Raw genomic sequence first — 15,359 nt, forward strand, 5'->3', positions numbered from 1 at the left:
AGGGGGGCACTTGGCGGGATGAGCACTGGGGTTACGCTATATGTTGGCAAATTGAACTCCAATAAAAAAATTTTTTTTAAAAAAGGGGAAAGAGTGCTTAGTCAGCTTAGTTGGTAGAAAATGAAGACTCTTGATCTTGGGGTCATGGAGCCCATGGTAGGCATAGAGTTTATATTAAAAAACAATTAAGTAATACCAAAGTACTCTCTGGAAAAGATTCAGTCTGGCCAAAATGAAGGCGAATATAGTGAAAACATGGAGAATGGAAGGTGACTGAAGAAGCAACCTAGTGAAAGATTATAATAGCCTAGATTAGTGAGATAGCAATGAAAATGGAGATGAACTGGAGGTAATTGGACAGAGGGACCTAAAGTTTTTACTCACTATTGTTTCTTAGACATTTCATTTCTCTAATCTTGAAAAGTTTTCTGGCTTAATTTTAATTTGCCCAGAGAATTTCCTGTCTTTCTAGAAAGGATGCATAGTTAGCATACTTTTGGGCCCTTGCATGTGTGAAGCTGTGCCAACATTGCCTTCATAAGTAAATGAGGGCATCAGCTGCTATCTTTTTCTCTCAAAATTTTATAAATGAGCTACTGTATCCTCTAGTTTTATATAGCAGAAAAGAAATCTGTTTCCCTTTGATTATCTTCTTTTTTGTTCATACTTTTTTTTCTGTCTGAAAGTTTCCGAGATACTTTATCCTAGAATTTCACCAGATATGTCTAGGACTGTATCTTTAATCCTGTTGGGTGCCCAATGAACACTTTGGATCTGAAAACTTGATTATGTTTGAAGCCCAGATAGGATAAGCTCAGATAAGCTCTAAAATTTCTTCAATCATGATTTTCTTTCCTTCATTTATCTTCTCTCCTGGAAATTCTATTCTTGGCATAAATCTCGAGGCTTGTTCTATTACATGTTTTCTTCTTTTACTCATGATTTCTATTTCCTCATGTTTTGTTTTGTTTTATTTTAGAACGTTTCTGTATTTGAACTTTCGAGTCAGTTATTCAGTTTTCAGCAGCATTGATTCCATTTTAAAACTTCTTTGGAATCTTTAAATTCATAAATTCCACTTTTTAATTTTTAATTTTTTTTAAGATTTTAAAATTATTTTTAATTTCTGTGCCCGGCATGGGGCTCAAGCTCATAGCTTCAAGATCAAGGTTTCATGCTCCACCAACTGAACCAGCCAGGCACCCCCACAAATTCCCCTCTTCAAAATTTCCGAAACCTTTTTGCTTTCTCATAATTTCAGTTTTGCATTTCCCTTTATTTTTGATAGGAATTGTCATCATAGATTTTTTGTTTTCCTCTAATACTGTAACTCTTCTCCTTGGAACTAAGTCGTCAACTGATCTGTCCACTTACTGCAGCAAGAGTAGAAATCTCTCCAAAATCCTTTGCAGATAGGGTTGGGGAAGCCTGTTAGGCCATGCTGGCTTTGCAGAAGGATGAGGTCAGAAGTTTTTCATGTTAAACCACTGGTGAAATAACGGCACTCTTGGTGCTGAGGATTCCATTATTTTAGTCTTCTCCGTGTGTGAGCTTTGAGTGGCTGTTGTTTTTGGCCCATTGGAAGGGAAACTGTTCAAAGCAGCAGTCCCACTCAGCAATGGCAATGTCCATAGAATTAGCAGAGTCTCAGGCATTCAGTGGTGAGCAGGAAGGAAGGGTTGATCTCCATAGGTTCAGGCAATTTCTACACTCTGCTGTCTGTCCTCTCAGAAAGCCTTGGAATCAGAGCTCCCAACTCCATGCTAGATCACAAAGAATAGTCTCCTCCTTCCTGGTAATTGAAATCATGCTGCAGAGAGGGCAATTTCTCTCAGTCTGGTTTCTGCAAGGTCATCTGGGAAGCCCAAAGATCCTAGATGTGTGCGATCCCCTCCAGGTTCCTACAGTGAAACGTGGTCATCTCTATACCACCTCCCCCACCCCTCCCACCCAAAGACACACATATACAGAAGCTTTAACGTACACATTGATTCACCCCAGCAGAAAATTGAGGGAAATCAGGAGCAAAAGTCATGTGCTCAGGTTGCCGTCTTCCCAGAATCCTTCCGCTGGGTGGGTATATATATAATTTTTATATATTTATATATTATTGATGTATTTTTATTTCCTTTCATCTATACTAAACTCTCATTGAAGGCAGGAATGTCAGGTAGTTTATGGTTTGTTTGTTTGTTTTAAGACAAATTGTGTAATGAAGATAGTGTGACCCAATTTCAATAGATATTCCTTAATAATACCAATGGCATTCTAGGCATGCTTCATAATTGGTAAGAGCGTGAGCCAAGCAAAAACACATGCCTTGGACTAACAACTAAGAAATAGGCTCACGGCAGCCCGGGTGGCTCAACAGTTTAGGGCCGCCTTCACTCCAGGGCATGATCCTGGAGACCCGGTATTGAGTCCAGCGTGGGGCTCCCTGCAGAGAGCCTGCTTCTCCCTCTGCCTGTGTCTCTGCCTCTCTCTCTGTGTCTCAAATAAATAAATAATAATAAATAAATAAATAAATAATCTTTAAAAAAAGAAGAAATATGGTCACATTAGCCATCAGAAATTGATCTTTTTCTCATGCTGGTTGCCAATTTTTTATCGATTAGTGGTTGCCCTTGAAAATCAAGATGCTATTGATCTGCATCAGGTACTTAAAGTGTTCTCAAGAAATATTTGTGGATATTGATGCATTACAAAAGAAAATAAGACTATGGTAGACTAGTCCATGCAACTTTCATTGTTTGTATTTCTTTTTTTTAAGATTTAATTTATTTATTCATGAGAGACACACACACACAGAGAGAGAGAGAGACCCAGGCAGAGGGAGAAGCAGGTTCCATGCAGGAAGCCCAACGTGGGACTTGATCCTGGGTCTCCAGGATCAGACCCTGGGCTGAAGGCAGCCCTAAACCGCTGATCCACCTGGGCTGCCCCTCACTGTTTACATTTATTAAATAACTCTGTGTATCTTTCTTCACTTAGTAATTAATACAACTAGTTAGAGAAACTTTTCTGGTTCCCCAGTCACTTTGAAGGCTTTGTGAAGTGGTTTTGTAATAGCTTCATGATAAGGCACCTTAGGAGATGCTTGACCTGCCTTAAACTCTTGAATGTCCTAATTCTCAGTTGATCAATAGAAATACTCTCAAAGATGTATTGTTGAAAATATAAAGTATGTAAGCCCATAATTTTCTTCTGCTGTGAATGTAATTGGTTCCCATTTTAAGCAAAAGCACTTTGAGAATGTCAGAAAACTGAACCCTGCCTCTATCTGGCTATAGAAATAAGGAGTGAGGATACTCTAAATGAAGTCAGAATGACAGGGTGGTTGAAATAATGATGAAATTAGGACAAGAGGTATTTTCAAGATAAACTGGTTCACTACTCCTGTTGCTAAAAGCATATAGAATATCATGAAATGTTAAGCAAGGAAGATTACCAAACCACCCTTCAAAGAAGCAGCCTGTGGAAGAGTCAAAGGTCTATGAAAATGAACAGAAAGAATCTACTTTCCCCTCTTCTAGTTCAAATAAAATGGAGGTTTTCTTTTTCTAAGTTTGAATGAGACCAAAGAGGCTCAGGTGGCCCTGAGAGCCTTGGAATAGAGATTATTATGTAGAGATGACAACTAGAGAAGTCTCAACCTGGGGTTCAATTTAATTGGTTTCTGTCTACAGGACCCCATATTATTTATCCCAATATGGTTCCAAAATTCTCTGCTTCCCTGCAAAGTAGATGTTCCCGAAGATTACCTCCTGCCTACCAGACTGAACCTCTATTAGTTGAAGTGTTTTGTAATAGTTGATGCTTCCATTTTAGCTCAGCTGGACTCAGGAAATGAAAGGGGGTAGCTAGGGTGTATTTAGGGAACACAGGGCTGCAGCTCATTGGCATGAGGTTTAGGAAATGTTATTTCATGGCTTCCACTTCTGATTATAGATTTCTGCCACCACACTGGACACTAGTGCCCTACTCGCAACACAGCAAGAGAGACCCCGACCTGGAACTCTAATCTTAGAGTCCCATTCTGGCCCTCCTCAAATGGCACCCTCCTCCAAAAGATGAGAGTCCATAGGGCGAAGGGGTCTGAGAATTCTGATTTGAACCAGGATTTCCATATTTTTATGGAAGTCTATTTGTCAAGCTAGGAGGATAAAACATATTTTATTTGATTTATAACAAATGGCCAGCTTGATTTCTAACATATTTTTAAATAAATAATGTGTGGGCCTTCATTTGTACTCTCAAGCTGGTCTCCACAAATGGTAGAAATGGGCCTTGGCACTACTCCCTCTGGGCCACAGAAGACACTACCTAATCAATTTGTGGGCCACCTCCAGTGCTGACTCTTTCTCCTCTCACAACAAGACTGTAACTAGTGTGGGGTCCTGGCCATCCTGTTAATTAACATGTTATTTCCTCTGAATTTTTCTGTCTGTAGAACAACCAGGTTAGACAAGATGAGCTGAAGATTCCTTCCAGTTCTTTGACCTGTAAGTGTGGCAAAAAGCCGATAGCTGTTTTTGGCTTCTTAGCATTTACTGGGGTCTTTAAGTCACTTTGAGCCAAGGTTTCTGTGGGTAAAGCAGAGTGGGCCCTCAGCCATATTTCTGTCCTACGTATGCAGTGGAGCTTCACTGGGTCTTACCAGCTTGTGCATATGAAAATGACCTTGATAACAGTGATAACTTCAGTTCCACGAGTTTCTACCCACATGTTCTGGGTGAGAGCCTCTGTCCTCCTCAAAATTTCACCCAACTATTGATGGGCATCTCCAAGATTTTTTAATAGTTCTTAGGTTTCTCCAGCTTAAGGCACCAGTTAGTGTCTCCTGAAGAAAGCCTTGCTTCTTAATCCTCCACATTGCACGTGTGGCCCATGTTGTGTGACAGAGAGCATTACCAGAGGTCCTAGGGCACCAGTTCCTCATGCCTCCAAGGCTACAGTCCCACAAAACAAGCTGCAGCCATGGTCTGTGCCACAGATGGAGAAGCAAGGCCCTTCTGCCCTTCTTTCCATTTTATTCCCTACTTTGTCCATGGCATGGATACAAAGCAGAAGTGAGCCTGCTCCCCTCTGTCATACTGTCATGTGAAAGCAGAGTTTCTCTTGAAAGGACGCAGACACAGATCCAAGGCCCCCAGGACAAACCCTGGCACTGGTTTTGACATCTCTGAATCTCCCCGGGGTCGAATGCTCTCTGACCCCTTCCCCATGTGAATATTAACCAGGCAGGTGTCCATGGATTACCAGCCCACTAACCTTTTGGATATACCAGATATGTGAACACAACTGGAACACAATAAATCAGTGAACGGATGACTCACTGAGATAACTAAAGCCAAAGAAAACGATGGAGTACAGTGATATGAGCCTCACTCTCTAAACATTTCAGAAATTTATTCAGATTCACAGTGTTTATGATTATAAACTGAATATTTTAGGCCTTGGTGAATGATTCTTGCATTTTTGGCAATAGAGAAAGCTAATCATTAATATTCGCTGGGTAACAAAGTGAGGGTTGCTGGAGACGAGGCAGGTGAGGGGACAGGGTTACTGGGTGATGGGCATTAAGGAGGGCATGTGATGTGATGGGCACTGGGTGTTATATGCAACTGATGAATTATTGAACACTACATCTGAAACTAATGAGGTACTATATGTTGGCTAATTGAATTTAAATTTTAAAAAAATTCACTGGATACCTATGATATGCTGGGAACCAGGTTATACATTTATATGCATTATCTTACTTACTCTTTTAAGTCAGGGTATGGGAAACTTTTTCTGTGAATAGCCTGATAATAAATTATTTTCAACGTCGTGAGCCATAATCATAACATCTCTGTTGTACTATTAGCTCTGAAAGCCAAAGTGTCAACCAATGGATGTGGCTGTGTTCCAATAAAGCTTTATTTAAAAAATAGGTTGCAGGCTGCATTTGGCCCACAAGCCATAATTGGCTGACCCCTGCCTTATGGAATTCATGGATATGGTATTGTTTGCATCTTCATCAAAGTAACAAGGAGACTGAAGCATCAAGAGTCTACACAATTGGCCCAAGATCTCAGATATGAAGGAATAGAACTGGGATTTGAACCTAAGAAGCCTAACTCCAGAGCACACACTTCAGCACAGGGCCATTTAGGACACATGATAGTAAGTTACAGATTACCATTGGTGGGAAACTTAGGGGCTGGGACCTGCCTTTGAACCTGCATTGTATGTGTGCTTCATGTTTTCTTCCTCAGTCATCATCGCCAACAGAGAGCTTGATATACAGGTTTCCCCTACAAACACTTTCATAAGTCGAAATGGCTTAAAGTAAAGAAGCAATTGCTATTCATTTATGTGAAAAAAAATTAGTATTTCCAAACCCCCCGAAATCACCTCTCTTCGGCTTTTCTGATACCTTAGGACACATCTTGTGAACACATGCACAAAATAAATCAAGATAAAGCACAGATGCTCACAGACACGGTTCAGAGCTCTGGCAGCTTGATGCTGAGATGTTGAGTGTAGTTTCTGGGGAAGGAGTTTGGCAGGGCCACTCTCACTGTTTGGGGTGCCCGCTGCCTCTATAATGACTGGCTGCAAAACAAACACTGAATGCTCTTTTTGCTTTTTGCCTTTGTTCATAAAAGTGAAAATCCTCTCTGGATTTCTTTTGGTTAGCGGAAACAGGTGCTAACGTAGGTCCTTCCTAAAGGCAAAGTGGCCCAATGCGAACTTTTGAAACACAGAGTATACCTGCATACTTATGATCTATTAAAGGGAAAAAAGCCAGTAATAAATGAAAGGTCACTTTCTTGCTTTGAAGTATCAGGAAAGGGTGGTGTATGCCCCATCTAACAACCCTTAATTAGAGAATTGCAGTATTCATGACTTCTTAATTGCTCTAATGATATGATCTCACTTACTACTCATTAATTTCCTCTCCAACATGGCCCCTCAAGCCAGCTCCACCTTTCATAAGGAAGCATGAGTCAGTAATAATGATTATAATAGTGATAATGATGATAATTCCATTAACAACAACACATTTGTATAGTACTACTCTAAGCCACTCTTTCTTTTTTTTAGGGCCCCTCAATGTAATGCCCCCAGATGACTTCCAAACATGTGGCCTCAACCCTCCCCACCACTCAGGCCTCGACCCTAGATTCTGTCCCAGCCCAGAATCATCTGGGTCTGCTGCTCCTTCTCTGTACTGGGGACCCCTGCCTCCAGTCTCTTGATCACACAGCACTGGGGTAAGTGGATGGCCTAGATTCAGATCCCAGCCCTGCCCCTTTGCCTATGGTCACACTACCTGAGCTTGCCTTGGCACCTTCCTCATCTACAATGTGGGCATGAAAATAATGGTAAAGGGCTTTGGGGAGGATTTCAATGAGCTTATATTTAAAGTGCTGAGAACAGTGCTGGGCGCACAGTAAATTGTCTGTGTGGCAGCTGGTATCATTTGCCGCATACCAATTACTGTAAAATGTTGTGTGTCATTTACTTGGCGCCATTGTTCTCACTCCTGCTAGAGTATAAGCTTTGTGAAGCCACAGGCTTTGTTTAGGTCACTGCTATATCTTCTGTACCTAGAACAGTGCTTGATGAAGTGGCAGTGGAGGGGAATGGTAGGCTGCCTAAAGAGGAAAAACAGGGGCATATATAATTTTTTATTTTAATTCCAGTTTAATTCCAGTTTTTATTTTAATTCCAGTACAGTGTTACATTGTCACTCATTCTTCTAAGCACTTTGTATATATCAATTCATTTAATATTCACAGCGAAAACCATTTTACAGATGAGGAAACTAAGACTTAGGTGTTAAGTGGCTTGGCCAAGGGTGAAATTCCAGGTAAGTGGCTCAGCCGGACTTTGGATTTGTAAATATAGTAAAAACTAAAATTTGTCATTTTGGTAGGTCACCTCAGTGTAGGTAGAATGTGGATTGCGTTTTGTGGTTTATTATGGAATAGTATACTATATTCTTCTTTTTTGTATATTTTTTATTGGAGTTCAATTTGCCAACATATAGCATAACACCCAGTGCTCATCCCATCAAGTGCCACCCTCAGTGCCTGTCACCCAGTCACCCCATCACTATATTCTTCCTTAGTAAGGAGGTTGTAACTTCCTTTGCATGTGAAGGCATGGGGAAGCCCCCATCAATGGTCTCTTCCTACTCTTGACATTGATAATCTCTGCCGATGCCAATGCCCATCCCCCTGAGACAATTTCAAGACACGATCATTTGAGTGTATGGGGGCACCTCAGGAATGCCCAGGAATATGGATAGAGGCAGATGGACACTTTGACGTAGATGCATTTCCTTTCCCATCTTTCCACTTTTCTATCTGGGATTTTCTCTCTTGAAATTTGTACTTCCTTCGGAGATGCAGCAGATAGTGTTACTGGGCCACCCACATCTCCTTGGAATTGACCATTATTTTCCCTACATGTAGTTCATTTCCTTACTGCCAGCACCTGAGCCTCTTTGCCTGCAAGCTCTCCTTGGCCTCTAAATACTGCTGCATGATCATTTGAGTGTGGGGGCACCCACACACTCAAATGTATGACACGGTGAAAGTGCCAGAGAACTAATCAATGATTGACAAGAATTGGTGTATAAATACCCCAGCACCATCACTCCTCAGCACGTGTGCTGCACTGGCCCTTAGTGTTCCCCAGATGGTTAAGCTCAGTTGTCTACAGTGGAAGTTGGCTTGGTAATTGTATCAGTCAGAATTCCACTGGGGTGAGGGGGGAGACAGTATGAGATATGTATGATAAATAGATTGATCGATTGCAAGGAATTGGCCTGTGCAATTGTGGGGTCCTGCAAGTCCAAAATTCATAGGGTGGGCCTTCAGGAAAGGCAGGCTGGAACTCTAGGGCAGGGGCTCATGCTATTTGTACTTTAAGAATCCAGGTGTTGCAGGACGCCTGGGTGGCTCAGTGGTTGGGCGTCTGCCTTTGGCTCAAGTTGTGATCCTGGGGTCCTGGGATCGAGTCCTGCATTAGGCTCCCCAGAGGGAGCCTGATTCCAACTCTGCCTCTCTCTCTGTGTCTCTCATGAATAAATAAATAAAACTTAAATTAAAAAAAAGAATCCAGGTGTCACGCCATTTGGGAAGGAAGCCTTTCCTCACCATCTCTCAATATCTGTCTCATAGATGTATGACAGCACCTGTATTACCATTGTCTGTCTCCTGCTTAAAGATAACCACTATTATTTATTGGTGCCTACCTCCCTCCTGGTTCAGTTCCTAATACAAGGTGGTCAACAAATGTTTGAAATGAATTAAATGAAACTTCTCAGTCCCTGGAATCACAATATGTGCTTACTTTGAACTAAAGGGACCTAGAATATATTTGTATTTTAAGTACCATAATTTTCATGGCATGTCTATTATTCCCCTATTCTAGGTCAACTTTTTCTTCTGGGTATCTACATTGTTTGGAGCAATTTGATAAGTGGAAGGCATTTTTTTCCACATGTTGCCATCTTCCGTATCACCCTCCTGGCTGCACTCCCAAGAATACCCAACAAGTTAATTATATTTGTAGACTTGCAAAGTAGCTTTCATGAGTAAGAGTGTCATTCATCTATGAGAGAACCCAGCAGAGTTTGCCGGCGGCAACTTGCCAGAGATGCTAAGTGCTTGCTAGCTCATTGAACCATCCACTGGAGCTCTCCATTTTGAATAGCAATAATTGCTTTAAAAAATTGTTTTTTAATTTATCGACTTTCAGATGAAACCAGAAACCTTTCAAGGCACTGCCTGTGCACATGTGACCCACCTGTCCTTTTCTGGCTCCCACAGGTATCCCCTTCCCAGGAGAGAGATTCACTTTCGCCCTCCCTTGTAAGCTCACCTTATCCCAGGCTTCCAGCCCTACCCCTGTGTGTGCTGTGTCAATGTAAGGAAGAGAGGCAGGATGAAGCTCCACCTGCCACAAAGTCCACAACCTTCATATTCAACTAATGAAAGGGGGAAATGTGGCCTGTTCTTCACATGAATGATAGTTCAGTGTTGACTCCTCCAGCAGAGCTAGTAACAGTAATAGTGGCTGCTACTCTGCATCAAGCACAATTTGCCAGACCAAATTAGCCAAATTTGCCCAACGGAGATGTTTACATACATGACAGCATCAGATCTTCACAATAAGCTTATGTGGTTGATTTGATGAACCCCATTTTACAGCTGAAGAAACTGTGGTCACATAGGTCAATTTTTACTGTAGAAAAGTGAAAATTTGAGTTAGTTCTTAGAAACTATGATTTAAATCAGACTTACTGTGAGTCCAGTTCTGGTCTTTTACTTTACCTCTGACCCTAAGTCTCTGTCTTGATAAACATGTCAGTAAAAAACAAAAACAAAAACAAAACACATCAATGAAGATGATGTCTCCAACTGGAGTTTATGGAGGCCCTACTACAGGCCTTGTGCTGTGTGTTTAACCAAGTGATGGGGCCAGGATTCAACCCCAAGGCAATCTGCATCAGAGCCTGGGATCTTCCCACTGTCCCTTCAAGGATGAGGCTTGGTCTTGCTTTCCCCAGTTGTGCTGGTAATCTCGGTCTTGCCTTGGGACTTCAGCCATGTGACTGAGGGCTGCCTCTTATTCCAATCCAATCCATGGTAAGCCAGAGAGATGGGATCAGGACTTGCTGGTGCTTCCCATCTAGAAGTGGTTAACTAACTAACTAACAGGAAACCAATAAAAACGTAATCACAAACTTGGAGAAACGTGATGGAAGATACAGCTTATGAGCTGTGTGCATACTAGGGAGCCTGACCCAGTTTGAGAAAAGTGATCAGAAAAGGGTTTTCTGAGGAACTGATTTTTAAAAAAATCAACCTTGAGGTATAATTTGCATACACTAACATCAATCCATATTAAGTATACATGTGATGACTTTTGGCAGATGTATATGCCCATGAAACCACTACCACAATCAAAGTGGAACATTCACATCACCCAAAAAGCTCCCTTGCGCTCCTCTGTAACCAGTAAGACACCTCACTTGCAGCCGCAGGCAACAACTGGCCTGCCATCTATCATGATAGGTCACATTTGGTTTTTTTTGTTTGTTTTGTTTTGTTTTTTGAGTTTGATATAATTCCATACTATATGTGTACATTTCTGTCTGGCTTTGCTCCAAATAAAGTTTTTGAGCTGCATTAAAAATGAATCTCAGGCCACCTTTTGTCCCAGATCTGCTGTCACAGATCTTCTGACACCCTTGACTGCCTGTCTACTGAGTATCCCATTGCCATCTCCCTGCCCCAACCAACCGGCTTCACCACCTCCTACCATCCAACCTCAGGCTCCCCTGACTGCTTGGCCTCCACTCTAATATATGTCTGGACTTACCTATAAGCACCTGACCCACTTTCCGTGGGGGACGTCTCATCTCTCAAGGCAAAGCCTTAGCTTTCCTGGCCTGGCCCTAGCTTTTGAAGCCTGAGAATCCATGGTAAAGAACTAGGAGCAGCCTTAATCTCTAAGACCCATACATTAATGAATGACAAATCAAGAAATGAAGACTTTCTTCAAGATCTGACTCAAATATCACTTTGGAAGTGATTGGACTCTCAAGGTACTTTATGTTTACCTCTCTTGAGCACACAACAATTTCTGCCATATTTAAGCATGTGTGTGTGTGTGTGTGTGTGTGTGTGTGTATACATGTTTATCTCTCCATTCAGACCATATGCTCCATTAGAGCAAGAATGAGGTTAATTCACATTTGTGATGCTCAAGGAAATAGCAAAGTGGGGGAAAATTAGGTGCCTCGAAATGTAGTCTCCTCAATGACTCAAATAATTTTCCTTCCAGTTACTGAATTCACAAATTTAGAATTTGTCAAGGCAAAGCACTTTTCTCATACATAAAATATTGTTAATAATGAAAATTTTAAGTACACTAAAATTTTAAATACACTAAAATTAACTCATAGAGAGGAACAGAGCATATGCTAAAGAGTGACATGAAGGAGTAGATATGTTTTTCTAAGATTTATAAAACCTTTGACATTATAAACTGAAACACAGTCAAACTGTGAGGTCTAGTCTATTAAAAGCATGTACTCTATATTGAAAATGTTCACAATTCAGTACCAACAGTGAATGAATATTAAAACTCAGGGTGAAATCTGAGTCAACTCTAGTCAGTTTAACGGAGTACACAATGGTCAAGGAGACATTTCACTGTTATGTATTGATCTGTTTTACCTGAGTCATTTATTTGGGATAAAAAGAAATTCTGCCCTTTTATCCATAAGGTTAATCAAACACAGTCACCCACCACACTGTCCATCTCCATTTGATTATTTTTAAAAAATGGCCCTCCCTGCTACCATCCCCATAAGTGGGCTTATGCTCTAAGCATAACCACCTGAAGTCTTTATAATTTAAAGGCATAATTTTCTGCCCTCATTTCCATAAAGACTTTTATAGCAGGCACAATCCACTCCAGTGGGTAAGCAATGTATCAAACCCTTGGTACATGCAAAGATTACTTCATTAATTACAAAGAAAAACTATAAAAGAGGCCATCTATTTTCACAGAAAATGCCATAGGTGGGCATTTCAAAGTATTTGGGTGTACATAAAATTATCTTAAGGATTTGTATCCAGTTTTACATGTACAATGTTTTAAAAGACAAACATTACTATAAGGCTTATAAGGAAGAGAACAGGTCCTTTTCTCACAAGCTGACTGGTACTCTGAGGAAACCTACTTTGGTGCTTTCAATTTCAATATATAACCCCCTACTGCTATCTCTTGATTTTTTTCTTTTGTTTTCAATATTATCTATTGGCTTCCTACTGTGGAAGAGAAGTGTTCAGCTCTCGCAGGTACTCCTCGGTACATCTTTCAAACACGCGTCTCCCAATGAAAACTTCTTTTCCCCTTATTTATTGGAAAGATCAACATTCTGTTTTGCCTTACTATTACAATCTCAGCATAATCCCAGATTCAGCTACGTAGTCTCCATGCTTGTATTTAATTTCTTTTAAAACTTTTAAAAAATATTTCCTGCAAAGTGTATTCTCTCCCCTCTCCTCAATTTTTTCTGTGCCTGTGTTCTCAGAGTTGAGTTGGAAAAGAAAATGAAAGGGGAGTTTCTCATGGTTCAGAGGTTCAGATTTTTCCTTTGCCCTCTCTCTGAGCTTGTGACCAATCCCCCACAATGGCTGGGGTACCTGAGGTCAGACTCTCTCCGGTTTGAATTCTCTGCAGGTTAAAATCTCTGCTCTTCCATACACACCAGGGAGCAGATGCAATTCATTTAAGTGCTGCTTATACACAGCCTATCAACCAAATATCTTTCCATCAGAGGCAATTCTTGCTTTCTGCACCTTTCTGGGGTTCTCTTGTTAACTCATCCGCCTCTCTGCTTCTTCCCCTAGGACATCAGCTTTCTCTGGCCTGTTAGAGCAGCTTCCACTTGCCCAATTTGCTCTCCAGCTTGTTTTTTTTTTTAACTTCAATTTCCTCTCTTAGTGTCTTAGTCTTTTTGCAAAATAACTCATGTCCCCTCTGTGGTCAGCTTAACGGTTTTGGAGAAAAGAAAAATGGCAGTAATGGCATTTGTTGGATTTACCAGGTATCACCAGAATTCCTCATACAAATAAGGTTTAATTTTCCCAAACTTACATATATAAATGTGAAATCTGTCACAGAGCTCAGTAGGCTGAGCATCCAACTCTTGGTTTCAGCTCAGGTCATGATCTCAGGGTCCTGGGATGGAGCCCTCCATTCAGTGGGAAGTCTGCTTGAGATTCTCTCTCTGCCTTTTTTTCTGCCACTCCCCACTCCTGTGCACATGCGTTCTCTCTCTCTCTCTCTCTCTCTCTCTCTCTCTCTCTCTCAAATAAATAAGGAGTGCCTGGTTGGCTCAATAGGTTAAGTGTCCGCCTTCAGCTCAGGTCATGAGCCCAGGGTCCTGCAATCAAGCCCCACCATGGGCTTCCTGCTCAGTGGAGAGTCCACTTGTCCCTCACCCTCTGTCCTTCTCCCACCCTGCCACTCATGTCCCCTCCCATGCTATCTCTCTCTCTCTCAAATAAATTAAAAAAATAAAAATCTGTCACCTAAGTTCTCTCAGATTCAGATTCAGGAGTTTTAAAGAAAAGGGATAATGGTCCTTCATTTTCGCCTACATAGTTTTGGGGTCCCAACTCTAAAAAGCAAAAATAGTAATTATAATAACAGGCAAGCAAACCAACCCACTCATATTACAGTGAGAAATAAACTAGGTGAATGGTTCAATAACACAACTAAATGGAGAGACAAAATGATTCATCAAGACATGGTATTTAAAGTGGCTTATTATACCCTATTGCTAAGAGGTTTATAGCCAAAATAATACATATTCTTGTCGTGTAAGAAAACAGAAAAGCAAAAGTCTCTGCAGAGTGGCTTCTCCTTTACATCGAAGAGCCGTCTTTAATTTGTTGATTTCATGTCTTCTATGCAACTGCCACTATCCTGCTGGCAATGCAAGGGCCCAAGACGACTTCCTACCTGCTAATAGCAATAGCCTGTTTTGGGGGGCTCGCCAAAGCATCTGACTCTGAGAGCCCTCCTGCTTTTCTGGAGCCCTACTCATTTTGGTTCTCTGCTCTCCACTCCCTCATAATTGATTTCTAAAATCCCCCTGCTCATTTTTCTTCCCTTGTTGCTGAGCTTGGGTTCCTCATTTCTTTCTTCTTTCTTTCTTTCTTTCTTTCTTTCTTTCTTTCTTTCTTTCTTCTTTCTTTCTTTCTTTCTTTCTTTCTTTCTTTCTTTCTTTCTCTTTCCTTCTTTCCATTAAATATTTATTTATTTGTCTTAAGGGAGAGAGAATGAGTGTGTGTGTGAGAGCCTGGGGTGGGGAGTGGTGAGAAGCAGAGGGAGAAGGAGAGAGAAACTTAAGCAGACTCCATGCTGAGCTTGGAGCCGGTCTCAGGGCTCGATCTCATGACCCTGAGATCATGACCTGAGCCTAAACCGAGAGTCACATGCTTGACTGAGTGAACCAACCAGGTGCTCCTTGGGTTCCTCATTTCTGAAAATGCTGCAAAAAGGCTGGTTAAGGCCAATTTCAATTCTCCCTGACCTCTCAAAATGCTTTGATCACATTAAGCAGCTATATCAGGTGCTTCATAAAAAGGTTGGGGAGGGGGACAATGCTATGGTGGATATCACGGGGCACTATCTGAATTCTCCAACATTTCCCCTCTCAGAGCTGAGGCACTCATTCTCCCAGCTGTTGGGGGCATTGGCAGCTGAAGGCTCTCTGGTAAGACAATCCTGCCCAGGGTCAGGCCCCATCTCCTGGAGCCATCAATGACTTCCTT

Source organism: Vulpes lagopus, chromosome X, assembly GCF_018345385.1.
Source record: "Vulpes lagopus strain Blue_001 chromosome X, ASM1834538v1, whole genome shotgun sequence".
NCBI lineage: Eukaryota > Metazoa > Chordata > Mammalia > Carnivora > Canidae > Vulpes > Vulpes lagopus.